Source organism: Notechis scutatus, chromosome 5, assembly GCF_049901735.1.
Source record: "Notechis scutatus isolate UNSWTSFEM ecotype Mainland chromosome 5, rNotScu1.2, whole genome shotgun sequence".
In the NCBI taxonomy this organism is placed as follows: Eukaryota; Metazoa; Chordata; class Lepidosauria; order Squamata; family Elapidae; genus Notechis; species Notechis scutatus.
This window is the reverse complement of record NC_142013.1, coordinates 22,069,384-22,093,616: the sequence shown is the minus strand read 5'-3', so window position 1 is coordinate 22,093,616 and position 24,233 is coordinate 22,069,384. Positions and strand designations below refer to the sequence as shown.

Here is a 24,233-nt window from a genome sequence, read left to right as displayed (position 1 = left end):
CAGACTTTCTGTATAATAGCCCCCCACCTTATATCCATCACCCAGAAGTGCAGGTGAAACTCAAAAAATTAGAATATCGTGCAAAAGTTCATTTATTTCAGTAATGCAACTTAAAAGATGAACCTAATATACGAGATAGACTCATTACATGCAAAGCAAGATAGTTCAAGCTGTGATGTGTCATAATTGAGATGATTATGGCTTACAGCTCATGAAAACCCCAAATCCACAATCTCAGAAAATTAGAATATTATGAAAAGGTTCAATATTCTAGGCTCAAAGTGTCCCACTCTAATCAGCTAATTAAGCCATAACACCGCAAAGGGTTCCTGAGCCTTTAAATGGTCTCACAGTCTGGTTCAGTGGGAATCATAATCATGGGAAAGACTGCTGACCTGACAGTTGTGCAGAAAACCATCACTGACACCCTCCATAAGGAGGGAAAGCCTCAAAAGGTAATTGCAAAAGAAGTTGGATGTTCCTAAAGTGCTGTATCAAAGCACATTAATAGAAAGTTATGTGGAAGGGAAAAGTGTGGAAGAAAAAGGTGCACAAGCAGCAGGGATGACTGCAGCCTGGAGAGGATTGTCAGGAAAAGGCCATTCAAAAGTGTTGGGGACTTTCACAAGGAGTGGACTGAGGCTGGAGTCAGTGCATCAAGAGCCACTACACACAGACGGATCCTGGACATGGGCTTCAAATGTCGTATTCCTCTTGTCAAGCCACTCCTGAACAACAAACAACATCAGAAGCGTCTTACCTGGGCTAAAGAAAAACAGAACTGGTCTGTTGCTCAGTGGTCCAAAGTTCTCTTTTCTGATGAGAGCAACTTTTGCATCTCATTTGGAAACCAAGGACCCAGAGTCTGGAGGAAGAATGGAGAGGCACACACTTCAAGATGCTTGAAGTCCAGTGTGAAGTTTCCACAGTCTGTGTTGATTTGGGGAGCCATGTCGTCTGCTGGTGTTAAGTCCAGGGTCAATGCAGCCGTCTACCAGGAGATTTTGGAGCACTTCATGCTTGCTTCCACAGACGAGCTTTATGGGGATGCTGACTTCATTTTCCAGCAGGACTTGGCACCTGCCCACACTGCCAAAAGCACCAAAACCTGGTTCAATGACCGTGGGATTACTGTGCTTGATTGGCCAGCAAACTCACCTGACCTGAACCCCATAGAGAATCTATGGGGCATTGCCAAAAGAAAGATGAGAGACATGAGACTGAACAATGCAGAAGAGCTGAGGGCTCTTTTATACATCTCAGCAGTGCCACAGGCCGATAGCTTCCATGCCAGTCCGTATTGAGGCAGTAATTGCTGCAAAAGGGGCCCAAACCAAGTATTGAGTACATATGCATGCTTATACTTTTCAGAGGTCCGATATTGTTCTATGTACAATCCTTGTTTTATTGACTGCATGTAATATTCTAATTTTCTGAGATTGTGGATTTGGGGTTTTCATGAGCTGTAAGCCATAATCATCTCAATTATGACACATCACGGCTTGAACTATCTTGCTTTGCATATAATGAGTCTATCATATATTAGTTTCACCTTTTAAGTTGCAATACTGAAATAAATGAACTTTTGCATGATATTCTAATTTTTCGAGCTTCACCTGTATAATCAGCAGCTCAATAAAGGAGCTGTTTTATCTCAACGTACTTTTGCTTCCAGCTGTCTGATTGTTTGGTGCCTAATTGAGATTTTATCCTTGCTTTCCCTTGTAATCATCTTCTGGTTCTGACGCTCATTTGGATTACGTTAATCACTTTTGTTATTTTACTTTCTGTTGTGCCCTGGGATTGGGGTGGATTTGAAGGACTCTAAAAATAAATAAAATGAAGGCCATTTAGAAATATAGCAAAACTGTCTGATAAGTGAGCTGGTATGTTTTTGATGACAGTATTGTCTGGGGCTACGCAGGAGAAGGGCAAGTGACCAGATATGGGGTTTATGGGGTTGCAGGGAGGACTTAGAATCATTCTTGATTCCTGGCAACTGCCTGGACAAATCTGTGCAGTTTTCTGGCAATATTTTTTGGGGAAGTGGTCTTGCATTGCCTTCTTCCAGGGACTGAGAGACAGGAACTGGGCCAGAGTGACCCAGCTGGCTTCATACATAAGGCTAAAACTCACTATCTCCAGATTTCTATCTTGATGGATTAACCACTACACCAACTAGCTCTCTGACCAGATGCAGTAGGTGATGAAAATAGGTACAAGCACATCTGCTTTCAATACCTAAGTTAATTCCTCAAGTAAAGCACATTTTTTAAAAAAAGGTTAAACATTTATAATCTGGAGTTGGCTAACTATAGACACAATTTCATGTGCTCTATGTACAGTAGTACCTTGGTATTCAACTGCTTTGAAACTCATCAAATTTGGTACCCCATGTAGTTTGATACAAATTTTTTGTCTTGGTGGTCATCGTTTGTTTAATACTGAATGCACAAGCTAGAACTTGCCGCTGTCGGCTGCCTTGTGACCTAGTACATTATTCCTTATGGGGAAAATTTGTTTTGCATCCATTGTTTTTGGTATTTATCGGGTCTCCCGGAACCAATTAACGATGAGCATCGAGATATCATTGTATTGTCTTTTCCTTTAAATATATATATATCACTGTGTGCAAACCAAGGGTTGACTTGGTTTAAATGGAATGCTTCTTAATTGAAGCAAGACCATCATGTGTCAGATACAGATCTCTGCTTAGAGCAGAGATTCTCAGCTTGTTTGAACTGGTAAGGGCATCTTGAATTCGGGCAGCGTGTTTCAGGCTGCTGCAACAGCAGAGCCATTCATGAGGAAGCATGCCACCCGCTGTAGAGTGCAGAATGCTACTTCAACAACTTTTTTTTCTTTTTCATTTCTGGGTAAATTGGCAGGGTTTCAACACCAGCATTAAGCATTAAACACCCATCTTCAAGCCTGGAGATGGAGGGAGAGAAACCAGGCAGGTTGTGTGTATCTATTAATCTTCAAGCCTTCTATGTCAGAAGGTTTGTATAGTTGTGTATCAGCTGAAGTATTGGTGCTAAAAGGAAAAAGGGTTGTCTTTGTTATTTTGCTTTTTCTCCAGGACTTCTATACTAAACATTTCTTCCTCCAAGCAAACTTCATAGTTTTTTTTTTGGCTGGAGAGACAGTGAGTTACCAAGTAAGCTTTTATGCTGAGCATGGACTGGTCCTAGGGCAGCCCAATAACCTTCTCCCCCATTCTCCCCTGCTCATTCAACTCCCTGATTTATAACAATCCCAGAAAAGAGGGGCAGGTATGAAATAGGGGTGTCTTTCCAGTCTCCAGACCAGCAGTGTATAGATTTTAAAATCCTTGGTTGCAGAGATGATTTCTTTCTAAGTACAACATAAATTTTACTGTTATGGGAGGAGGGGGAAAAAAGCATTTTCTATTTTTTTCACACGCTGAGATTCTTTCCAGTTAATTTCAGGTTGTGATATCACTTGGGTAAAAGTGTGAAATAAACTTGAAAAGACTCCCTCATCTCTACCAATTTATGCCTTGCCTTGATGCTCAGGAAAAAGTCTCAACAAGTGAAATTTAATAGGTTGTTTGCGTTTGCTGTAGAATTCTTGAGAAAATAGCTGAGATATTGCTTTCGCGTGAAGCTTATCTGAAATTTTAGAAGGCTGTTTATGAATACAAAAAATGTACTTCGCTTATTTGCAGAAAGTATTTAATGTTCATGATTTCAGCTTTGACATTGAAAACCCTTTCTGGCTTCAAGTGAAGCAAATTGCCTCAGCTTAAACAGTACAGAGGGTTTCTAGATTATCACTTGGAATGATCTGCATATCCAGAGAAATGATCTTATTTTGCCTTTGTTCAGCTTGAACATTGTTTGGGGTTTATAAAGCCCTGAATCTACTATGACATATCCTACTTCTTTTACTGGATTAATATAAAAGAAATTCGGCAATGCAAAGATATTGGGCAACTATGCATATCATTTTTCTGTATTGTAGATCATATATTGGGTAATGTTGAGAGCAACTCTTGGGAATATAACTACATTCACTATAATAAATCATAATTTCATTTTAAAGCACTTAATAATTTCTTTGGTTCTTTTGATACTTTCTTAATTCATTTATGTACTACTTTCTATGTCGTTGTCTGTATTTTTCCTGCCCTCCTGTTTTGCTGTATCTTTTAAATATGCTTTCTTTGCTGTTAGCGGCCTTTGAGAGAAAGTGTTGGGGCTGGCTGTTCATATCTTACTTATAGTATAATCCTAGACTCTTTTGTTCATCAGTAGTAGTAAAATATACTCTAGTTCAGCGGTTGCCAACCGGTGGGCGGTGAGAAAATTTTGGTGGGCCGCAGAGAAATCTCACCGCCAGAGCCCCCCTACAAAGCAAATAATCCAGGCTATGCAGAAACACATGGCTGCGCTGCCCACATGGCCCGCGGGAACCCTCCCCACTCACTCACTCCTTACCTGGTAAACTTGCCTGCTAAATTGCTATTTTTCCTTTTTCCGACCATCATCTGTTTTGCTGTGCTGGGAGATTTAGATTAGCTAGGAAGCAGGAAATGGTTGGATTTCTTGCTTTCTAGCTATTCTTTAGATCTTCGGCTCAGCACAGCTGAACCTCCCTTAGGACTGTTTGCTTGCAAGCAAATTCAGTGCAGACTCACAGCAAGCAAATTTGAGAGACTGAGCTAGCTGATGGCAGATAGATAGATCACTGAATGATTCTGTGAGTAACTCAATCTGCCTGCTTTGCCTGATTTTGGGTAAAAGTTGCTCTTTTTTTATAAAAAAATCAATATTTACATGCATCGTGTGTTGTGAGTTAATTTTGTGAGTTTGCTTGCAAGCAAATTTTATGTGACAGACTGAGCTAGCCAATGGCGGATAGATAGATCTCTGAATGAATCTGTGATTCTGTGAGCAACTCAATCTGCCTGCTTTGCTTGATTTTGGGTAAAAGTTGCTCCTTTTTTATAAAAAAATCAATATTTATATAAATATTTATAATATTTACATACAAGCCATGCCCAGCCAGTCACATGACCACCAAGCCACACCCACAAATTAGGCCATGCCCACAGAACTGGTTAGTGGTCCCTGGGATCTAAAATTATGAGTTTGGTGGTCCCTGAGGTCCAAAAGGTTGGCGACCCCTGCTCTAGTTCAATGGTTGGATTCAATTTTTTTTACTACCAGTTCTGTGGGTGTGGCTTGGTAGGCGTGGCTTGGTGGGTGTGGCAGGGAAAGGATACTGTAAAATCTCCAGTCAGGAGATTCTCTGGTTCTCTGAACTACTCAAAATTTTCGCTACCGGTTCTCCAGAACTGGTCAAAACTTGCTGGATACCACCTCTGGTTGGTTCAGCAAAAGTTGTGGCCATACATTTGAACCATGAATGCTATCTCTTAATAGCAAAATTTTCTCAGTATGTCCTCATAATGGCATTCCAGGCAAAAGCAATTTAATTACCTGGATCTGTTGGCAAATATAGCACATACATATGCTATGTTCACCCTTCAAGTTAGAGTATGAATTGGGAATGCATAAAAATGCTTCTACTGTCTTATATGAGAGTGCATTACACTATTCTATAAAATTGAATCTGTAAATAAAGTAAAAAGTATGCACTCACATTTTCAGAAAGACATTGTATCAAACTTGTTAATTCCTGCTTATTTGGGATTAACATTGGACAAACAACATCTGCACCACTACGGTGTATGGACTATATCAGCCACTATATAAGATAGATAGGCAGAAGACCAGTAGGGTGCTTCCATGAACACCATCTAGCAGTCAGAAGACAGGATGAATATTTCTTAAGCTCACAATACATGGAGAGACTCACCCATAGTTTTTACAGGGAAACTGAGAATTCTAGTCCAAGTTAAATAAAAAATACTAGGGAATTCTTGGAAGTTTGGCATTCAGACAAATCAATCATCAATGGACACCTAGAAAGAAACCATATGTACACCCCATTCAAAAGAGACAAACTAAAAAAATTAAGAAGGAAACAAAAAGACTAGAACATGTCTTCTGCAATAGCCAACACCTATATTAAACAGGGATTAACACCAGACAAACAATCAAGCAGAAGACAATACCCCTAATCAAGGAACTGCTGAGAAAACCGTACCTCCTCCTCAACACTGGCAGGATAAGTGATTGTATATAAATAGAGGGCAAATGCCACACTCACTAGCATTACTGATGTTATCTAGTTGGGTAATGAAATGTCTGCATACAAACATCCAAACTCAAAAAGTACCAAAGACTCAAAAGTTCAACTTTGAGCTACATATTGTCTTTTATTGAAAAAGGTAATTGCCCATTAGTTGTTTTATTATTGCTAATGTGTCCTTTTACTATTTATGGATTGATGCCTTCTTTATAAATAGATTCTTTTTAGCTTCTTGCTAAAATATCTACATTTGGCTTGTACCAAATGATGGTCGTGGCATCTGCAGGCTAGGAAAAGCTGCTGTGCCTTACCACAAAATGTAATTTGAAGCCCCTATCTATCAAATAGAAGTGACAGCAGTCTCATTGACTTTCACCTTTTCTCTCTCCACAGGCGAATATTTTGTAGGACATAGTGTGGTTTTCATAAGGTGTAGCTCAGGGTAAGCTCGGTTTGAGCCAAAGAACAAGAAAGGTCCCTGCCATTTTAATGTAATCTTTTCCCCAACATCTTATTTTTTTCCAATAATTTTATTAAATATTATACAAGTAAAGGTCATACAACTACAGAACACATTAAAATATATTTTAAACACATTAAAAAAGAAAAAAGAACCTACCTCTTCATCCCAATTAAGCATAATCAAAATTAAGAAGTTAACACTACCTTTTAAAATAAAATCAAACTTCCCTTAATTCCATATCTAACCCCAGTTTTTATAAACAAATCTCTATCTCTCCCTATTAAACAACAAAAGTCCAGTAAAAGGTATTAGAAACAACATAAATATTACAAATTATTCATTAAATCCAGTTCTTTTTCCTTTAAATAAATCTCCCTGTTTCCTCTCAAATAATTAAAATTCAATCCCACTCAAACAACAATTAAACGTTACCAGAAATAACCATAAATTGGCATCCAGTCCTAATCAAAAACCATTAAAGATTGACCAAAGTATCTCATTATTTTGATGGTCAATAAATCAATGTTGTATTTTTTTTCCGCAGTCTTTAAAATCTTCAAAGTAAGTTCTAGGCTCTGCCTTCTCATTCTCATACTCTCTTCTCTTTTCTTGAAGTTCTTTTCTTCATACTCATCAAGTCTGCTTTGTATTTCTAATGCAGTAAGTCCAACAAATCCTTTCTGTAAATTCAGTGTAAGAAAACTATCCAAATCTCTCCTCTGATTTGTTATTTGTAGTTCTTTTTCACATAAAACAACATCTTCCAGTTCGTGTGAAGGCTGGAGAATAGCGCAAATGATGCAGGGACCCTTATACAGCACTTCGCTATCTTTCAGTCCAACTGCTAATGAAACTATTGTCTTTGCTGGCATTCAATCTTCACTTAAACTTTGCAAAATGAGCATAAATCAGCTAATAAATGTATTCATTTCAAGTGGATTTATATGCTAAAATGGCACACACCTGCAGCGTTAACAACCTCATTTCCTTAATATACTATATTTTGTTTGAGCTAGTTGCTACTGAAAAACAGTTTCTCCTATTGAATGTAGGCTGTGTCAGACATTTGCCAAATGAATTCAAATTTCAATTATAACTTCAAATTTACCTGCTAGAGAGTAAACCCATTGCTCTTACTGACATAGAAAACTAACAGGAGTTTGTTGGTAAAAGGGAAAGGATGACAAGAAGTGCTGAATGCTTTGGGGAAGAAGGCGGAGCCTCCTCGCTGACAGACCGTAGATCGCATCTCTCTGCGGCTATGGTCTGTGCTCTTTCGTTGGAGAGCCCTGATCATTACTATGGTGGTCTCTCATGAATGAAGACACTGAGGCAGTCGTCTTGAAGCCAAATCGGGATGAGAGCCCAGGGCAAGCTCTGACACCCTCTTTTATTAGAAGCAATCTTTGTTAACGTTTGCAATTTTTTGTTAGTGTGTTGTTACAAACTCATTACATCACACAAAATACCATATGAGAATACAAAGCTGTAAAGTTTAAGTTTGCTACAATTCTGGGTAAGAAGTGGCAACATTTCGACCTTGTCCCTCGCCTCGTGTTACAAACAACTACCAGAAGGCCCGTTGTCCTTGCACGCGCGCGAGGAAACAGATAGCAATTCCACATCTCCTCTGTTTTTCTTTTTTTAAAAGACAGGGAGTGTTTTAGTTCCAACAGCAGCCTTTGTTGGGCGCGTAGGCAAGAGTGCTGTGTATGCTGATGTTATCCATGGTGTTCGTGACTTCTTCGACCATCACAAACATCTTGTCCTCGTCTGGGTCATCACAGGTTGGCTCTCCCATTTCTTCTTCGGATGGTAGTGGTTCATATGTGTTAGTTATTTGTTGATTCCAGAGAGCCATTACCTGTGCAGTGGCTTTTTTCTCAGCCAAAAGGGATAAACTGTTAGAAATAGTGCGTACAAAGATAGGTAATACACAAGGCAATATAATACATCCTGCAGCAATCATACCAATAAGCGCTACAATAGCTTGCAAACCAGATAATTTTGGGAACCAGGATCCAAACATGTCTCTAAAATCAAGACCATTCCATGTTTGTACAGGTACATGTGCAATCTTGATCATTCTATCAGTAATTTGTTGAATAACTTTTCCACTATCATCTATTTCAATACAGCAATTACTAAGGTTAAATTTTCCACACACTCTTCCTTCTTTGGCAAGAAGATAATCTAACGCCAAACGATTTTGCATGATATATGTTCTAGACAATGCACTTTCTTTAGCTAATGTTTTCAAAGCAAGAGCAGTTTCATTGGTTATAATTTCTAATACAGCTTGCAACCTTATAATTCTATTGAGCATATATATGTGGGGGTATGGTACCCCCTTGTTTCAGGTAAGTGAGTGTACAAGCAAATAGGATTACATTTGTCAGTGGTACATGAAGTAGAGCTTGATTTAACAGTGATATTAATATTTTGAGGGCCTCTTACTTGAGCAGAGTCAATAGGTGGGGTGTATCAGTAGTTGTAAACAGTGGTGGCCCCCACGTTAGTCCCGGACACCTTTTGGAAGAGATATTTCTTTTCCTGTAGATAAGATCTTTGCCAGCTGTGTGAGCTGCAGGTGACTCCTGCAGCGTCGTTAGGACCTTGGCCTTTGCTGATGGCAAAGCAAGCATCAAAACACACAGAAGTGTTGGTAACCCCCCGAGTGACATTATGGGTAATGTACCCATTTTTTGCTTGACTGGTAGAGAACATTGAGGCAAGGTCAGAGCTGGATCCTCCTTTGTAGGCATAGACATACAGTGAGGCGGTGATGGGCCCCACAGCCTTTGGTTCGTAGCATTGGATACCTTGTTTGGTGTAACATCGTGCATATTGAGTGTTGTTATGCAGACAAGGGGAGACCGTCGTGGAGTTGCACTCAGGTTTCAAAGTATGATAGATCAGGGTGGACTGGGTCTTTGTTCCGCTGCGAGTAGTTTTGATGCAGGCATCGCAGGAGGATGGGGTGGCTGTCATATCGGCAGGAACGATGTGGAAACCCAGGAAACAAATGATGAATGCAGTGAGCAGCTTCATGATGTTGATGTAGGCAAGGCTGGTTTGGGTAGAAAAGGCCTTACGTGTCATCCAGGGACCCAGATGGTGTTGTTGTTGTCAGCGTACCCTCGTCCCCAGGTTATAAGTTCAGCAGGACCTTTCCACTGAGGATCTGGCATGATGCTGATGAAAATATACCGTTGGTCTGGGTTCAAGATGAGGCGAGGAAGCGAAATGACATGATGCTGCTGTGCATGGGGGGGATCCGGACTCATTGAGGAAGTTAAGAGTAAACAAGCAAACATTCAATGCATTCTGGAGTCCTGGCAACCCTGTGACATTTTTAAATTTGAATTTAAACTGTCTGGCCAAGGCTTTTTTATTTTGATGAAAATAACTATGACTGTCCCAGGGTGTTTGTTGTGAAAGAATCATGCAAGAGATGGTGCTGTCTGCGGTTGCAGCTGCAGCTGCCGCATCAGCCATATCATTGCCTTCCTGGAGAATTCCTGGGAAGGGTTGGTGCCTGCGAATGTGTGCTACAAAGAGCGGGTGCTGGTGCTGTGCAACAAGGTGTTGCAATGTAACAAAAAGAGAGAGAAGATTTTTAGAGACAGAGACTGAAGTGAAGGATAGGCAGTAGTTGAAAGCATTTTATGCGTATGGAGTTAGTACTTCGATGAAATCAATCTGTGTTCTCTGGAAAGGCCAGCCCATCAGGGGTCGCCCTCCCATTTCTTTTTTCCTTGCTACTTTCTTGTTTACTTTCAAACATACTTTGCATTCACAGAAACCACCTTCACCCCTTTTCAGTTTTCCAACTCATCTTTCTCCTTTTCCTCAGGTTTCCAATCCTAACAACTCACATTTCTGCGCAGACCATGAAGGAAGGGAGGGAGCCCTTTTATGACCTCCCCTGCTCCTATCATGACTGCAAATCCTGATTTCCTCTTTCCTTCCTCAACCCTGCTTGACCCATCCACCTACTTGCAACAAACAATCATGGTCCTCAGTTCCCACAATTCTGCAAGCCTTTAGATAGTCCGAGAGGGAAGCCCCCCCTCGGGCAGATAGAGGCTGCAGAATCCTCTTTCAATCCTCATTTGCATTTTCAACAACCAGTTTTAACAGACTAAGAGATTTTTTAGGAGTGTTGAGGAAGATGTATCCATTCTAAGATAAGGAGGTTGCTAGTGTGCTGAGACTTTTGGGTTAATACAGCAGTAGGTAAGGAGGGGGTGTATTGAGCAAGATTAAGGAAATAGGAGCATTGTTGTGACATCGGTTGACCCACCTTTTCTGCATAATGTGCTATATGTCCTGGGTGATTTTTAATTGATGATCTGTAATGGTAATTTTATCCCCTGGAGTGGTTCCTCCCTTTAACACATCAAACAGGGGGTTGAGCATGTGTAGTGATGCCAAAATAGGGACGGGTCCAATTAATAGCCCCTAAATATTGTTGTAATTGTACGAGGATGTCTACACAATGGCATCACGTGTGGATGGACTGAAACTTGTATATCAAAATTTAAAAAAAGAAAAGCAAGAAGGGAAAGGTGTCCTAGGCACTCTTTTCCAATATTTTACAAGAAAAAGCAAGGGAGAAAGGAAGAGATGAGAGGCCTTAAGCAAAAGTTCTCCAGAGACAATAGACAAATTCCACTGAAAAAGGGATTTCAGAAAGGCACACAAGACCGCACTTCTACACCTGCATCCAGAAATAACCATAGAAAACTGGAAACAACATGCAATTCAAAATGTGACAAAACACTCAGTATAATCTAGTGAAACCTCTGCCAAGAAAAGGAGTACTGTAATGAAACAATGATTTAAGACATGGGATGTGGGGGGACGGGGGGACAATCCCGGAAAGCATAAGTGTTCCCACAAAGGCATGATATCTAACCGAAAGGGGTAAAATGTTTAAGACATAAATGATTGTCAACATCAATGATTAGACTATGTTATCCCAGCGAAACTTTTTGTGAAATGAAAGATCTGAAGTAGGAAAAGGGGGAACACTGCAATGAAATAATGATCAATAATATGTGATGTGGTTTAACTGAAAAGCAATGTACCAAATGTTCAAGACACAAATGAACATCAACACTAATGAATAACAATACTGCACAATTTCAGAATGCACCAGATAGAATCCCAGTGCAAATTATGTGTTCTATATTAAGTATTACAAATATAGGGGAAAGAGTTAAAGGCATCACACTCCATTCAGTGCACAGGAGAAGTTTTTCTTCAAAGAAGAAAGACAAATGGATAGCTGGAAATAGAACAAAGAATAACAAACTATGATTCGAATTGAGAGGAGATAAACAAAATAAAACCGAGAAAATTCAAAAGAGAGGAGAAGCTATGTAGAAAATTGAAAATGCCAATAAGATGCCAATGGTATGCAAAATGCCAATGGTATGCAAAATGCCAATGGTATGCAAAATGAACACGAATCTGAATCTGTGTCTGTACCAAGAGTTTTGACCTGGGACTAAGCAACTTTCAGAAAAGAGATTTTTTATGCTTTTATGTTTTGTGTTTCTGTGTATCCATGTTCTGCATGTCTTTAAAAATTAACAAAGTTTGTTAAAAAAAGAGAGAGAGGCTGAGAGTTTTGAGGAAGGATAGAGCAGATCGGGAACCACAGAGATTCCTTTGAGAAGGGCATGAGGGTGAGATTGTAAGAGCAGTTTTATCGGAGAAGAAGGAGGCAGAAGGAGGAAGCTGTGTGCTGACAGAGATGGGGAAAGGATATGAACACATCTTCTGCCATTGATAATTCATACACAGTGGATGGTATATGGGCAGCCTTGGGAGAGGGGCTAGCTGCCGGCCCCTCTACTGTCGAGCATCTCTGCTGGCGGAGGGCTTTGCTGCCCGCCGGCTCGACATTGTGATTTAAAATGACCAGGCTTCCCACAATTGTAACAATTACCAGATGGTTTATTACCTCTGGTGATAGCTGCAGCCATCATTTCGGAAGTGTCTAAAGAGGCTTTACTGAGGGGCTTTTCAAGAGAGCCCCCTCTTTAAAAAGGAAAAATTTCGTTTGGTTGATTCTCTTAGTTCCTCAATGTGCAATTTCTGGTCCCGAGAGAATCCTCCACCCATACTCACGAAGGGATCCACGGCGATCGCCTGCATCGAATCAGGGATGAGGTATACCAAGGCTATGCCAGCCGATGAGTATGGATGGTCCAAAGACGTACCACCTCGCAGATGATCACGTCGGGTCACCAGTTATGGTGGTCTCTCATGAATGAAGACACTGAGGCAGTCGTCTTGAAGCCAAATCGGGATGAGAGCCCAGGGCAAGCTCTGACACCCTCTTTTATTAGAAGCAATCTTTGTTAACGTTTGCAATTTTTTGTTAGTGTGTTGTTACAAACTCATTACATCACACAAAATACCATATGAGAATACAAAGCTGTAAAGTTTAAGTTTGCTACAATTCTGGGTAAGAAGTGGCAACATTTCGACCTTGTCCCTCGCCTCGTGTTACAAACAACTACCAGAAGGCCCGTTGTCCTTGCACGCGTGCGAGGAAACAGATAGCAATTCCCACAATTACGATTAGGGGCTGAAGCTGCCTTGGAGGGGCAGTGGAGTAAGGGGAAGCCGCAAGCCAGGTTGAGGGGAGCCGCATCTCCCCTCCTGGGCTTGGTCTTTTTCCCCCCGAAGATGACTGCAGCGGTGGTTTAAAATGGCCACCCCGAAAAGGAGGACTCAGCTGGATTAAGATTTGTACAGGAGGGAAGAAAGAGGTGGATAACATCTGAACCAGGACAATTGGGCGATGCAACTAAACAAAAGTACCCAGGGATTAAGGTAACATGGAATTTTTAAGAAAACTGAGCAGCGAAATTACAAAGGGACAGGAAAAAAATAAGAAAATATTTCTGACAGCTAAGCAGGGCTTTGAACGGGGAAAGGAAGAAGCCGGAACTAAAGATTTAACTAAATTGGACTAAAATATTTTGGGAATAAACAGGCATAAAATAAAGCTGGACTTAAGATTGTCAAAAAATAATAATAATAAAGTTTACAAATTGGAGACTGGACTGTGTTGGAATATTGAGGTTTGAAAAACCCTAAATAAAAATATAGGGGAAAAAGGTGAAGACTTTGTATAATGGAGAGTGCCACCTTTTGACAAAAACTTGAGCTCAAACAAAATGGAAAGCATCCTGTTTCTGAATGAACTTGTGTGGATATAATATTAAAGAAATATTGAAACAAAGTAAGAATTTTAGAAAGTGAAAGCAGAACTAGAATAAAGAAAAAATCAAGGAAAGACTGACTGTGGGATTGATTGATGTTTTTGGTATAGACCCTGGGCTGGAACAATTGAGAACTTTAGAAAATTGAAAGAAGAAAGAAGGAAAGTAAAAGTGTTTTTTTGTGGAATTTAATGATCATAAAATACAAGAGTGTGTAATGATGATATCTCTTCGGGAATTAAAAATGGAACTTAAAAATATGAGAGAATTACTACAGGAAAGAGGCGAATCACTTTGTTCTGTGTTAGAAAAAATGGAAATGGCAATTGAAGAACAAGAAGAAAGAGCTTCAGAGGAGGCCCATTATTGGTGACTTCCTGCTGAATAAGCAGGGAAATCAGAGTCCAAATATAAGGTAGTAAATTTACAAGAAGGGAATAAACAGAGAAGAAGAAGTTTGATAAAGACTCTTCCAATATATTGCTTCCCTGCTCAAGTTGATAGCATGTATTATGGTAGGCTAGCTTAAAAACTTGAGAAGCAAAAAGAAATGAGAAAAAAGTAAAAACAACAACAAAACAAATGGTGTTTTGAGAAACTTAAATGAAGTGAAACAGTCTATATGGTGAAGCTCTTAAGGTAAGCTAAAAACAAATCTCTGGGTATGTTGAAATACAAAGTCTTGTCACTTCTAAAGTAAGTTAAAGAAAGCAGATTTAGATAATTTGGAATGTATACATGAAATTCAGCTACCTTCTCACTTTGATTCTCTAAATCAGTAATTTTCAACCTTTTCTTCACCATGGACTCCCTTTAAATACCTTTTGTGGCCACGGACCATGGCCATGGACCAGTGGTGGGATTCATGTTTCTTTAATTCCGATTCTGTGGGTGTGGCTTAGTGGGTGTGGTCTCAGACGTTCAGCCGAATTCCAGAAAGAAAGGGAAACAAAGTTCTCACAGTAACCAAGAAATGAGTCTTTATTCGTCCATATACTGCTCCGGATTCGGGTAACACCAAGCATCAAGATGATATTAAAGTCAGCTCTGGCGCACCTCGCAGCCAGAGCTGTATTTATACACCAGAGTATAATGTAATGAGTTTATCCACCATCCGGTGGACACTACCGCTTAATTTCCAGTCACTATGTAACCCCCAGATACCGTGCATTTGTCCACCCTCCTTTACCATACCCTCACCACGTTATACTCTCCATATCCCACCATCGCCCTTGTGCCCGCCAGTGAATATCTACCCCCCAAGGTCATTATTTTAATGGTCAACATGTTCATCACTCTGCCGATAGCCGCCCACAACTTGTGATAGTTCAGCGTCTGATGTCATCGGGCTCGTCGTCAATCTTCGAACCCCGTGTCAGTTGGTTGGCAAGTACTTCCTAACGTGGTAGCACATTTGAACGCAGTAAACCGCTCGGTGTCACAGCTCCAGTATGTCGTGGGGACGTGACACGTGGCAGCGGAAGGATACTGTAAAATCTCCAGTCAGAGGTGGTATTTCCGGTTCTCAGAACTACTCAGTATTTCCGGTTCTCAGAACTACTCAATACTGATTCTCCAGAACTGGTCAGAACCTGCTGAATACCACCTCTGCCATGGACCACCAAGACTTAAGTCAAGATTTAAATCATAACATTTCTTCAAGCCTTCACAGACCCGCCCGTGATGACATTGCAGCCCCCCTCCTCTTCTCCATAGGTTGAGAGAACCACTGTACTAAATTGTTAGCTATCCACATTCTTTCTCATAAGAGACATGGACTTAATAATTCCCTTGCTCTCTTTAAAATGGTTAATCTCTCACAAAGTTGCCAAATCTAGTAAGATTTTAAGGTTCAAATAAAATGCCTTACGGCCTCAAATCACATTGCTGAAACCTCCTGAAACTTTAGTTGTTAGACACTCTCTCTCTTGAGTCAGCTCCTCGGCTCCTATATGGTGCAGTTGTACTGTATGTTTAAGAGGCTACAAAATAATGTGGGTTTTTTTTTTTTTGCATTTCCAAAGGCAGAGATCTATCCTTCCACAATGTCCCATTATTATTCATCCAAAGTTGTGCTGTTACATTAGAAGGAATACAAAATCTTCCTGGAGGGATCGGGAGAATGCATGATAAAGCTGGGTGTAGGATATAACCAGGCTGGCCCTGAGAGAGGGAGGGGTCAAGAGCATTATCAGCCATGAGTCCCATTCATACCCACAAGACATCAAAGCCCACCTTGAATTTCTTTGACTCTAATCTACTGCCAATTTGCTTTGGCTGTTAGTAGTTCAGATTCTCGTGTAAGCTTAAGCTTACAATAAATCTTTATACCCACTTGAACTGCCTGGATATTCTGATTTCTCTGCAGTAGAGAAATCTGGAAAACAAAGACAGAGCATAAAAAACCAAATTTAAAAAAAAAGGGGGGGGGAATGCTTTCAGCCCTGTTGCTGAATTAACTGGGAGGATTGTCTTTGATAGATTTGTCTTCCCTACTTGTATCAATTATTTAACTATGAATAAAAAATATAGCTTAAACATCAGTGGTGGGAATCAAAAATTTTCACTACTGGTTCTGTGGATGTGGCTTGGTGGGTGTGGCAGGGGAAGGATACTGTAAAATCTCCAGTCAGAGGTGGTATTGGCCGGTCCTCCGAATTACTCAAAATTTTCACTACCGGTTCTCCAGAACTGGTCAGAACCTGCTGAATGCCATCTCTGTTAAACGTGTAACTTTGTATTATGTATTCCTAGCAACATGAATGGAACCACTGAACCTTTTACATTTCAGGACATTTTAATTCGTTTAAGGAACAGAATGTCCCCAATTATTTTTATCAGGCTGAAACAAATGAAACATAACCTATGATTTTTGAAACCTGGATGATCTGACTAATAGATTAATAGATTGCTGAGAGATGCCAAGATACAACAAAGGCATTTTTGCCATATTATACAGTTTTATCTACATAATGGCCTTACTTTTCCTTACAGAAGTATCGTGTTTCTCCAACAATACATCCTCCACCAATAGGAAGGCCCAGCATGATTTCTAGGCATGAGGTAAAATTAAGCCCCGCCCCCAAAATTTAGGCCTATTTAAACCACGTGTTTCCCCTCCATTTCTCACATCGTTCGTTAGAACTACACGAGGTGAAGAGAAATGGGGAGGAAGGGCGGGGGTGGGTGGGGAGAAAATTTGACTTTAGGAGTGTCCTGCAGGTAGCCTTGGCTAGAATACCCCAATCTACTACCGATAGGACATCAGCCGATAGAAGCTCCCCGAAGGCAGGGTCACCAGCTGCTTCGATCGGCCGGTAGAAGCGGCCTCAGGGTGAGCGCCCACGCACAATCCCCTCACCACGAGGCTGTTTCTATCAGCCTATGAAAGCCCCCCAAAGGCAGAGGCACCAGCCACTTTGGGGCGATGCGTGGCTGCCCGTGTCCCCTCACCATTAGGCAGTGTCTTTCGGGCGATGGGAGCTCCCCAAGGGCAGTCACCAGACACTTCGATAAGCTGGTAGAAATGGCCTCGGGCAAGCACCCACGCACACTCCCCGCCGCGAGGCTGCTTCTATCGGCCGATAAAAGCTCCCCGAAGGCAGAGTCACCAGCCGCTTCATGGCGAGGCGTGGCTGCCCGCGTCCCCTCACCATGAGGCAGTGTCTTTCGGCAATGGAAGCTCCCAAGGGGAGTCACCAGACACTTCAATCAGCTGGCAGAAGTGGCCTCGCGGTGAGGGGAGTGTGCGTGGGCACTCACCCCAAGGCCGCTTCTACCGGCCGATCGAAGTGGCTGGTGACTGCCCTTGGGGAGCTTCCATCGCCTGAAAGATACTGCCTCATGACGAGGGACGCGGGCAGCCACGCCTCGCCCCGAAGCGGCTGGTGACTCTGCCTTTGGGGAGCTGTCGTCGGTCGATAGAAACGGCCTCGTGGAGAGGTATGTGCGCATGGGCCGCTCTAGGTGGGGGAGGAAATTAAGTCACCCCCAAAAAGATGGCCTAGCCGTTTTTTCGGGGGTCAAAAAAAAACAAGGCCCGGCCTTATTTTGTGAGGAACACGGTACATACGAAGTATGAAATCTTACTGAAGTTATATAGCAAAACTGCATCTTCAGGTAGTTTGAGATATAGACACTTCCAGCCTTACTACTTTTATTTCCATATAAAATGTTGACTATGTTTTTTCATAAATACAGTTGTTATGATAGCTTTGGCTGTTTTAAATTGTATGGGAATTCTGCATCAATAGATTTTTTTCCCTGGCTATTGTTCCCAGAGTCGTCCTTAAACATCCTAAAACCTTTTCAAACATTTTGGTCTCTCATTTTGGAATCTACAGGCAGATCATATCAGTAAATGCTCACTTTATATTTTACATGTCATAATTCCACATTTATGACCGGAATAACAATGTAACTCTCTGCATCTTAAATACAGGTAGTCCTCAACTTACAATAATTCATTTAGTGATCATTTAAAATTACCATGTCACTGAAAAAGTGACTTATGACCATTTTTGACGCTTACGATCATTACAGCATCCCTTAGGATCATGTGATCAAAATTGAGATGCTTGGCAACTGGTTCATGTATTTATGCTAGTTGCATTGTCCCAGGGTCACAGGATCTCCTTTTGCAATCTTTGGATGAGCAAAGTCAACAGGGAACCCAGAGCCACTTAAAAACCATGTTACTAACTTAAACAACTGCAGTGATTCACTTAACAACCGTGGCAAAACCGTGTAAGATGGGGCATACTTTGCTTAACAACTGAGTCACTTAGCAACAGAAATGTTGTGCTCAACTGTGGTCGTAAGTTGAGGACTTCTTGAGTAGTTTTCTGATGACACATAAATAGCAATAGCACATAGACTTAAAGTATGTAGAGATTCTCCGTCATCCAGGTCATGGTTGTCCCAAAGGTGCTTTTTCAGGAGGCAATTGGACTTTCTTGTTTTTCTTTGAAGATGTTTTGCTCCTCATCCAAGAAGCTTATTCAGCTGTCTGCAAGGAATATAAATCCTTCCATCCGTCCAGTCAGAGCTGAAGAAGCTTCTTGGATGAGAAGTGAAACATCTTCAAGGAAAAACAAGAAAGTCCAGTTGCCTCCAGAAAAAGCAACTTTGGAACAGCACATGGACTACACTGCTTCACAGTGCTCTTATATCCCTCTCTAAGCAGTTTACAGAGCCCCCAACAATCTGGGTCCTCATTTTACCCACCTCGGAAGGATGGCAGGCTGAGTCAACCTGAACGTGGTGAGATTTGAACTGCTGGCAGTCAGCAGAATTAGTCCACAATATTGCATTCTAACCACTGCGCCACCACGGCTCTTATAAACTAATACAGCTTGGTGCAAGAAACATCTGTTCTTAAATAGATCTAAGACAATCACATGTACTTTAGGACCAGGGAAAGAATTAGAAGTTTTAGAAAAGGACAAAGTGCTTTGAACCTTTGCTGACTACTGAAAGACCATAAAATTTTACGAGATTCATTTAAAATGGATGGCTACCCTCTTAATTTTTTTATACCTAAAAGACGAAGAAAAAAACTTGTCTTCATTTTTATCATAGTTTCTGTAATGCCTTAGTTTTCTACACAACCAGACCCTGATATTTTTCTTCTGTATGCATAGCAAAGGAGCATGAGGGCTCAGCGGTTAAGACGCTGGGTTGTTGGCTGGAAAGCCAGCAGTCCGGGTTCGAGACTCTAGTGCCATGCAACAGGGGAGCTCCCATCCTCGCCCCTGCTCTTGCTCCTGCCCACTTAGCAGTTTGAAAGCATGCAAATGCAAGTAGATAAATAGGTACCACTTCTCTGGGACCGTGAAAACACTCCATGATGTCATGCTGGCCACATGACTGCAGAAATGTCTTTGGACAGCACTGGCTCAATTGCCTTGACTATTGCCCCCTATAGTCACAACAACTAGTGGAGTAAATATCCTCAGGGTTACCTTTTCCTCCTAGTCATAGGAAAACGCTCCTAAACATTTACAGTGAAGAATTTACCTTTTGTCTGGTGATCTACCATTAGAAGAGATGTTTTGCTAAAGTTGACCTTTAAAAGTAAAGATTATTTGCTTACTGTTAAGATTGACTTTAAAGGAACAAAGTACCGTATCTTTAGAGTAAATGTACTCAACTATGCTGTGGACTTCATTCCTTTGTTAATCACTACAGTTAATATGGCTCCTATTGACCTAGTAGAAGACTCAGGAAATTAATTGCTTTTTAATTCTGTGCCAAAGAATGCTTTAGCTAAAATGGATGAGGTTTTTTTTATAAAAATAAGAAAAAAAAAGTGTGACAATACTCTGTTTGTTCTAGTTTGTTGCCTGTCACTCCTTTCAGCTGTTCAAATATTATTCTTCTGAGAGGCATGAATCTTCTTCAGTCAAAACAGAACCTTCAAGAGAACTGACAGATGAGATACTGTAAAGAAGTGTGATCAGCAGTGGTCATTTAATACATAAAACATACATGAATTTCCTGACCAGATCTTTGAAGCATGCTTCAAACTTGACATGGATGCACTTCACCTGGGAAGGGGTTGCATTCTGAAAATGGGTAGCAGAAAGGCAAAGAAATAGACAAGGCCACACAAAAGCTAAATCCAATTTAAATTAATTGGAATGGAATTTAGGGAAATACAGGAAATGCAACCCTGATGTATTTTTCCCCCTTTGTCACCCGAATGATTATGTTTCAGCAGCAATTTGTGGGATAATGTGCCACCTAAAAAATATGCTGTCTGCAGATTCCAGAATTTCTCTAATCCCTAAACAGTTGCCTATGGATATCTTCCCCCAATTATGTTGAACTCTTTGAAAATATGTCCAATTTCTTGGGAGATTCATCAAGCTTGTCAGATATGGGCGGAAGAAGCACTGAGGTTGCTTGAACCCACCATTCACCCAAGAGATTGTTGTCTATAAACCACAAAGGGCTGGTTCCCACAACAAATGGCTTGAAAACAAAAACAATCACATTATATCTTAGTAGATACAATATTTACAAAATAGAGGCACATACAAATCTTTATGAAATGGAAAAAAATTGTATGAAATTTAGTATGTATGTAGGTGTGTGTGTGTATATGTACATGTACATGTATACATGTACATATATATGTTCAAAACCATGCTAAGTTTGAAAAAAGAAGCAGAAGGTGATGATGTTGGGAAGATTTGCCCAATCTTGTCCATCTCACCTATGCTTAGTACCAGGGCTGGGCTGCTGGTGGTTTGCAGGGGTTCAGGAGAGCCCTTAGCAGGGGTGGGATTCTACCAGTTTTCACCTATTCGCTAGAACCGGTTGTTAACATTCTAAGCAGTTCGGAGAACCAGTTGTTGGAAGAAATTACTGGCCTAATCCTGTGAGGAAGGCAGGAAGAAAACATTCTGGTGTTGCTTACAGAAACTGCCTCTCCGTTAATCCTTATTACATTCTTGGCAGGATTAGACTTCCTGTCTCAGGAACTTCTCTAGAGTTTTTTTCCTCTCCTTTGCTGGTACTTTGCTTGTGTGGAGTGACCATTCAAAGTTACAATGGCACTGAAAAAAGTGACTTATCACCATTTTTCACACTTACGACTGTTGCAGCATCCCCACAGTCATGAGAGGCCAGGCGAGGAGATACGTGCCTCAATGTGAGTGGTATTGAGTTGGCCACACCCAGCCAGTCACATGACCACCAAGCCACGACCACCCAGTCACATGACCACCAAGCCACACCCACCAACTAAGCCACGCCCACAGAACCGGTTGTTAAAAAATTTGAATCCCACCCCTGGTCCTTAGCTAAGATTCTGTGCAGTTTGGAGAACCCTCAAATCCCACTCCTGGCTGAGTAGGTTGCCAGGCATCTGAATTTTGACCACGTGACCATGGGGATGCTTTGTGCCTAAGGCAGGACTAGAATTGACATTTTCCAGCTTTCTAGCTTTGATGCCTTAACCAAGACTCCAAACTGGATTTCCATATTTAGATTTGGTGTTTAAAACAGCTTTTGTTCATTTCTTTTGAGGATAATGTTAAGTGGCTGGTGATAGAAGATATTTTTTATTACCAAAAAGTATTTTAGAAATGGAGCTGGGCAGAGATGTGGATGTTAAGGGCAAAATACGGAGCACAATTTATATTTAATTATTCAGACCATTTGTATCCTGCCAGCGTGACTCTTGACATAATGCATGTGCACCTAGCACCTGTTGGGAATATTTTAAATCCGACTTCTCTTTCTCAAACTGCAGAGGGGAGCTGCGTGAGTCCAGGAAAAGATTTAGCTGCTTTAATAGCTTGTTTAAAGCCACTAAATAAATTCAGCCAATGTGAAGGAGTCCTCTGATTTGGGCTGCTTGGTGCATTTTCTTACATCTGCCCTTGAAAGTGATGTAGACAGACACCGAATCACTAACAACAAATCACATTAATTCAGTGAGTTTTATTGCCAAATGCGACTACAGGGTCATACCCTAAATAGAACACAATCCTAGATGGAGATTTCAGCAAAGCCAGCTAGGAAAGGCGACAGATGGTGTGCCATTCATTCTTTCCCTTGGATTCTGTAACAGCTGTTTCACTATTGTATGTCTGCTTCAGTGGGTCCAGACAGAGAGGACCTTATGGCAGAAATCCAAGTTACACTCAGCAAATTGTGGAAGAGGACCCTCAAATGCAATAGGAAAAGCCCACAATTTGTAGTTGTTGAACTAATGCAAACTTCTCCCTAAGTTGTCTAAACTTATTCAACATCAGAACTGCTGACTGAAGTGTAAAGGAAAGAAACCCCCTATTTTCTCTTCATGGACTGAAATGCACAATAAAGCAAATAAAAAGTTAGCAAAGATGACCCTGAACAAAGAAGCCGCTGTACTAGAGCTGTAGTTGTCCCGAAAGCTAAAGAAATGTCTGATTCTCCCTTGCCCTATTTTTACTGCCGGGATATTGAAGAGTCGCTCACATAAGTTTCATTCTCAGTGGCCTTAAATAACTTGAACAAGTACTAGGATAAGGGATGCCATTCAGCGGCAGAACAGGGCTGCCAATGGTTTGCTATTTACCTCCAGCATCAAAGCGCCTGGGGTGGCCCGCCTGCCAGGCCACTCTTGAAGTTATTATATTCTGCTTTTCCAAATTCTAAATGAAGGATTAATTCACCCTGCATTATTCGCCAGTCATTCTTTTATAGGAACATTAAGAAGGATGCTCCCGGGCAAATATACCAATCCATCTTATCTTTTATTTTTATTTATTTATTTATTTGTCAAGCGATTACAAGATAACAGGTATAAGTATAAACATAATTATGGATACATGAAATGGATAAATATAAGAAAAATAAAAAAGAAACAATAGGACAGGGACGGTAGGCACGTTGGTGCGCTTATGCACACCCCCTACAGACCTCTTAGGAAAGGGGTGAGGTCAATAGTAGATATTCTAAGGTTAAAGTTTTTGGGGTTTGGGGAAAGAAACCACAGTATCAGGTAGAGTATTCCAGACATTGATCACTCTGTTGCTGAAGTCGTATTTCCTGCAATCAAGTTTGGTGCGATTAACCTTGAGTTTGTATCTATTGTGTGCTCTTGTGTTGTTATGGCTGAAGCTGAAGTATTCATTGACAGGTAGGATATTGCAATATATAATATTATATATATATACTGTATATCTATCTATCTATATATATGTTATCTTAAGTTTTCACGGGTATTTATATGTTTGGTATTCAGCTTTGTTCGGGTATTTTCCCACATCATTAAAGTTTCCCACATCATTTTAAAGTTTAAAAGCACAACTATAATGATGTGGGAAAATACCCAAACAAAGCTGAATACCATACATATAAATACCCGTTAAAACTTTAAGAATATGTGTGTGTGTGTGTGTGTGTGTGTGTGTGTGTGTGTGTATGTATATGTATAGATATATATATAATATATATATAAATATTAATATATAATATATAATATATAATATCTATAACGCTCCCTCATCCTTTCACTTCTCTGGCCTCTCGTTCCTCGTTTTCTTTGGTCTTTTCTTACCGTCTTGGCCGCCTGAAGCCACCACGCGTGATCCCGTCCGCTTTTTCTTCCATCCATCTAAAACAAACTCCGGTAATCGGGGCGGTCGCCGCCGCCGCCGGCGATCGATGGGAGGGCGGTCTCTCCGGCTGGCGGCGGCGGCAGGACGGGAGGAAGCCCCGCCTTTTTCTTTGCCACGACTTTGATTGTTGTTGTTTTGCTTCGGCGGGAGTGCGCAGCCAGGTCGGTGCGTTCTCCTCCTGCTTCTCCGGGTGCGAGGCAAGGCGAGCGCCCGTTGCGTTCCTCCGGC

General features: G+C 41.0%; 1 protein-coding gene across 26 annotated transcripts in view; it reads left to right on the top strand.

The window, feature by feature from the left end:
- ATP8A2 (ATPase phospholipid transporting 8A2) overlaps positions 1–24,233 on the top strand; it is a 367,147-nt gene that overhangs the window by 17,679 nt on the left and 325,235 nt on the right. For 5 of the 26 annotated variants that reach the window (XM_087966305.1, XM_087966300.1, XM_087966292.1 and 2 more), the window contains exon 1: positions 23,974–24,166. The exons of 11 other annotated variants lie outside the window; for them this stretch is intronic. The gene's annotated coding sequence lies outside the window, so the exon portion shown is untranslated. Of the gene's footprint in view, positions 1–23,973; positions 24,203–24,233 lie in introns of those variants that run through there. 10 more of the 26 variants (XM_087966308.1, XM_087966302.1, XM_087966294.1 and 7 more) reach the window with 3 other exon arrangements.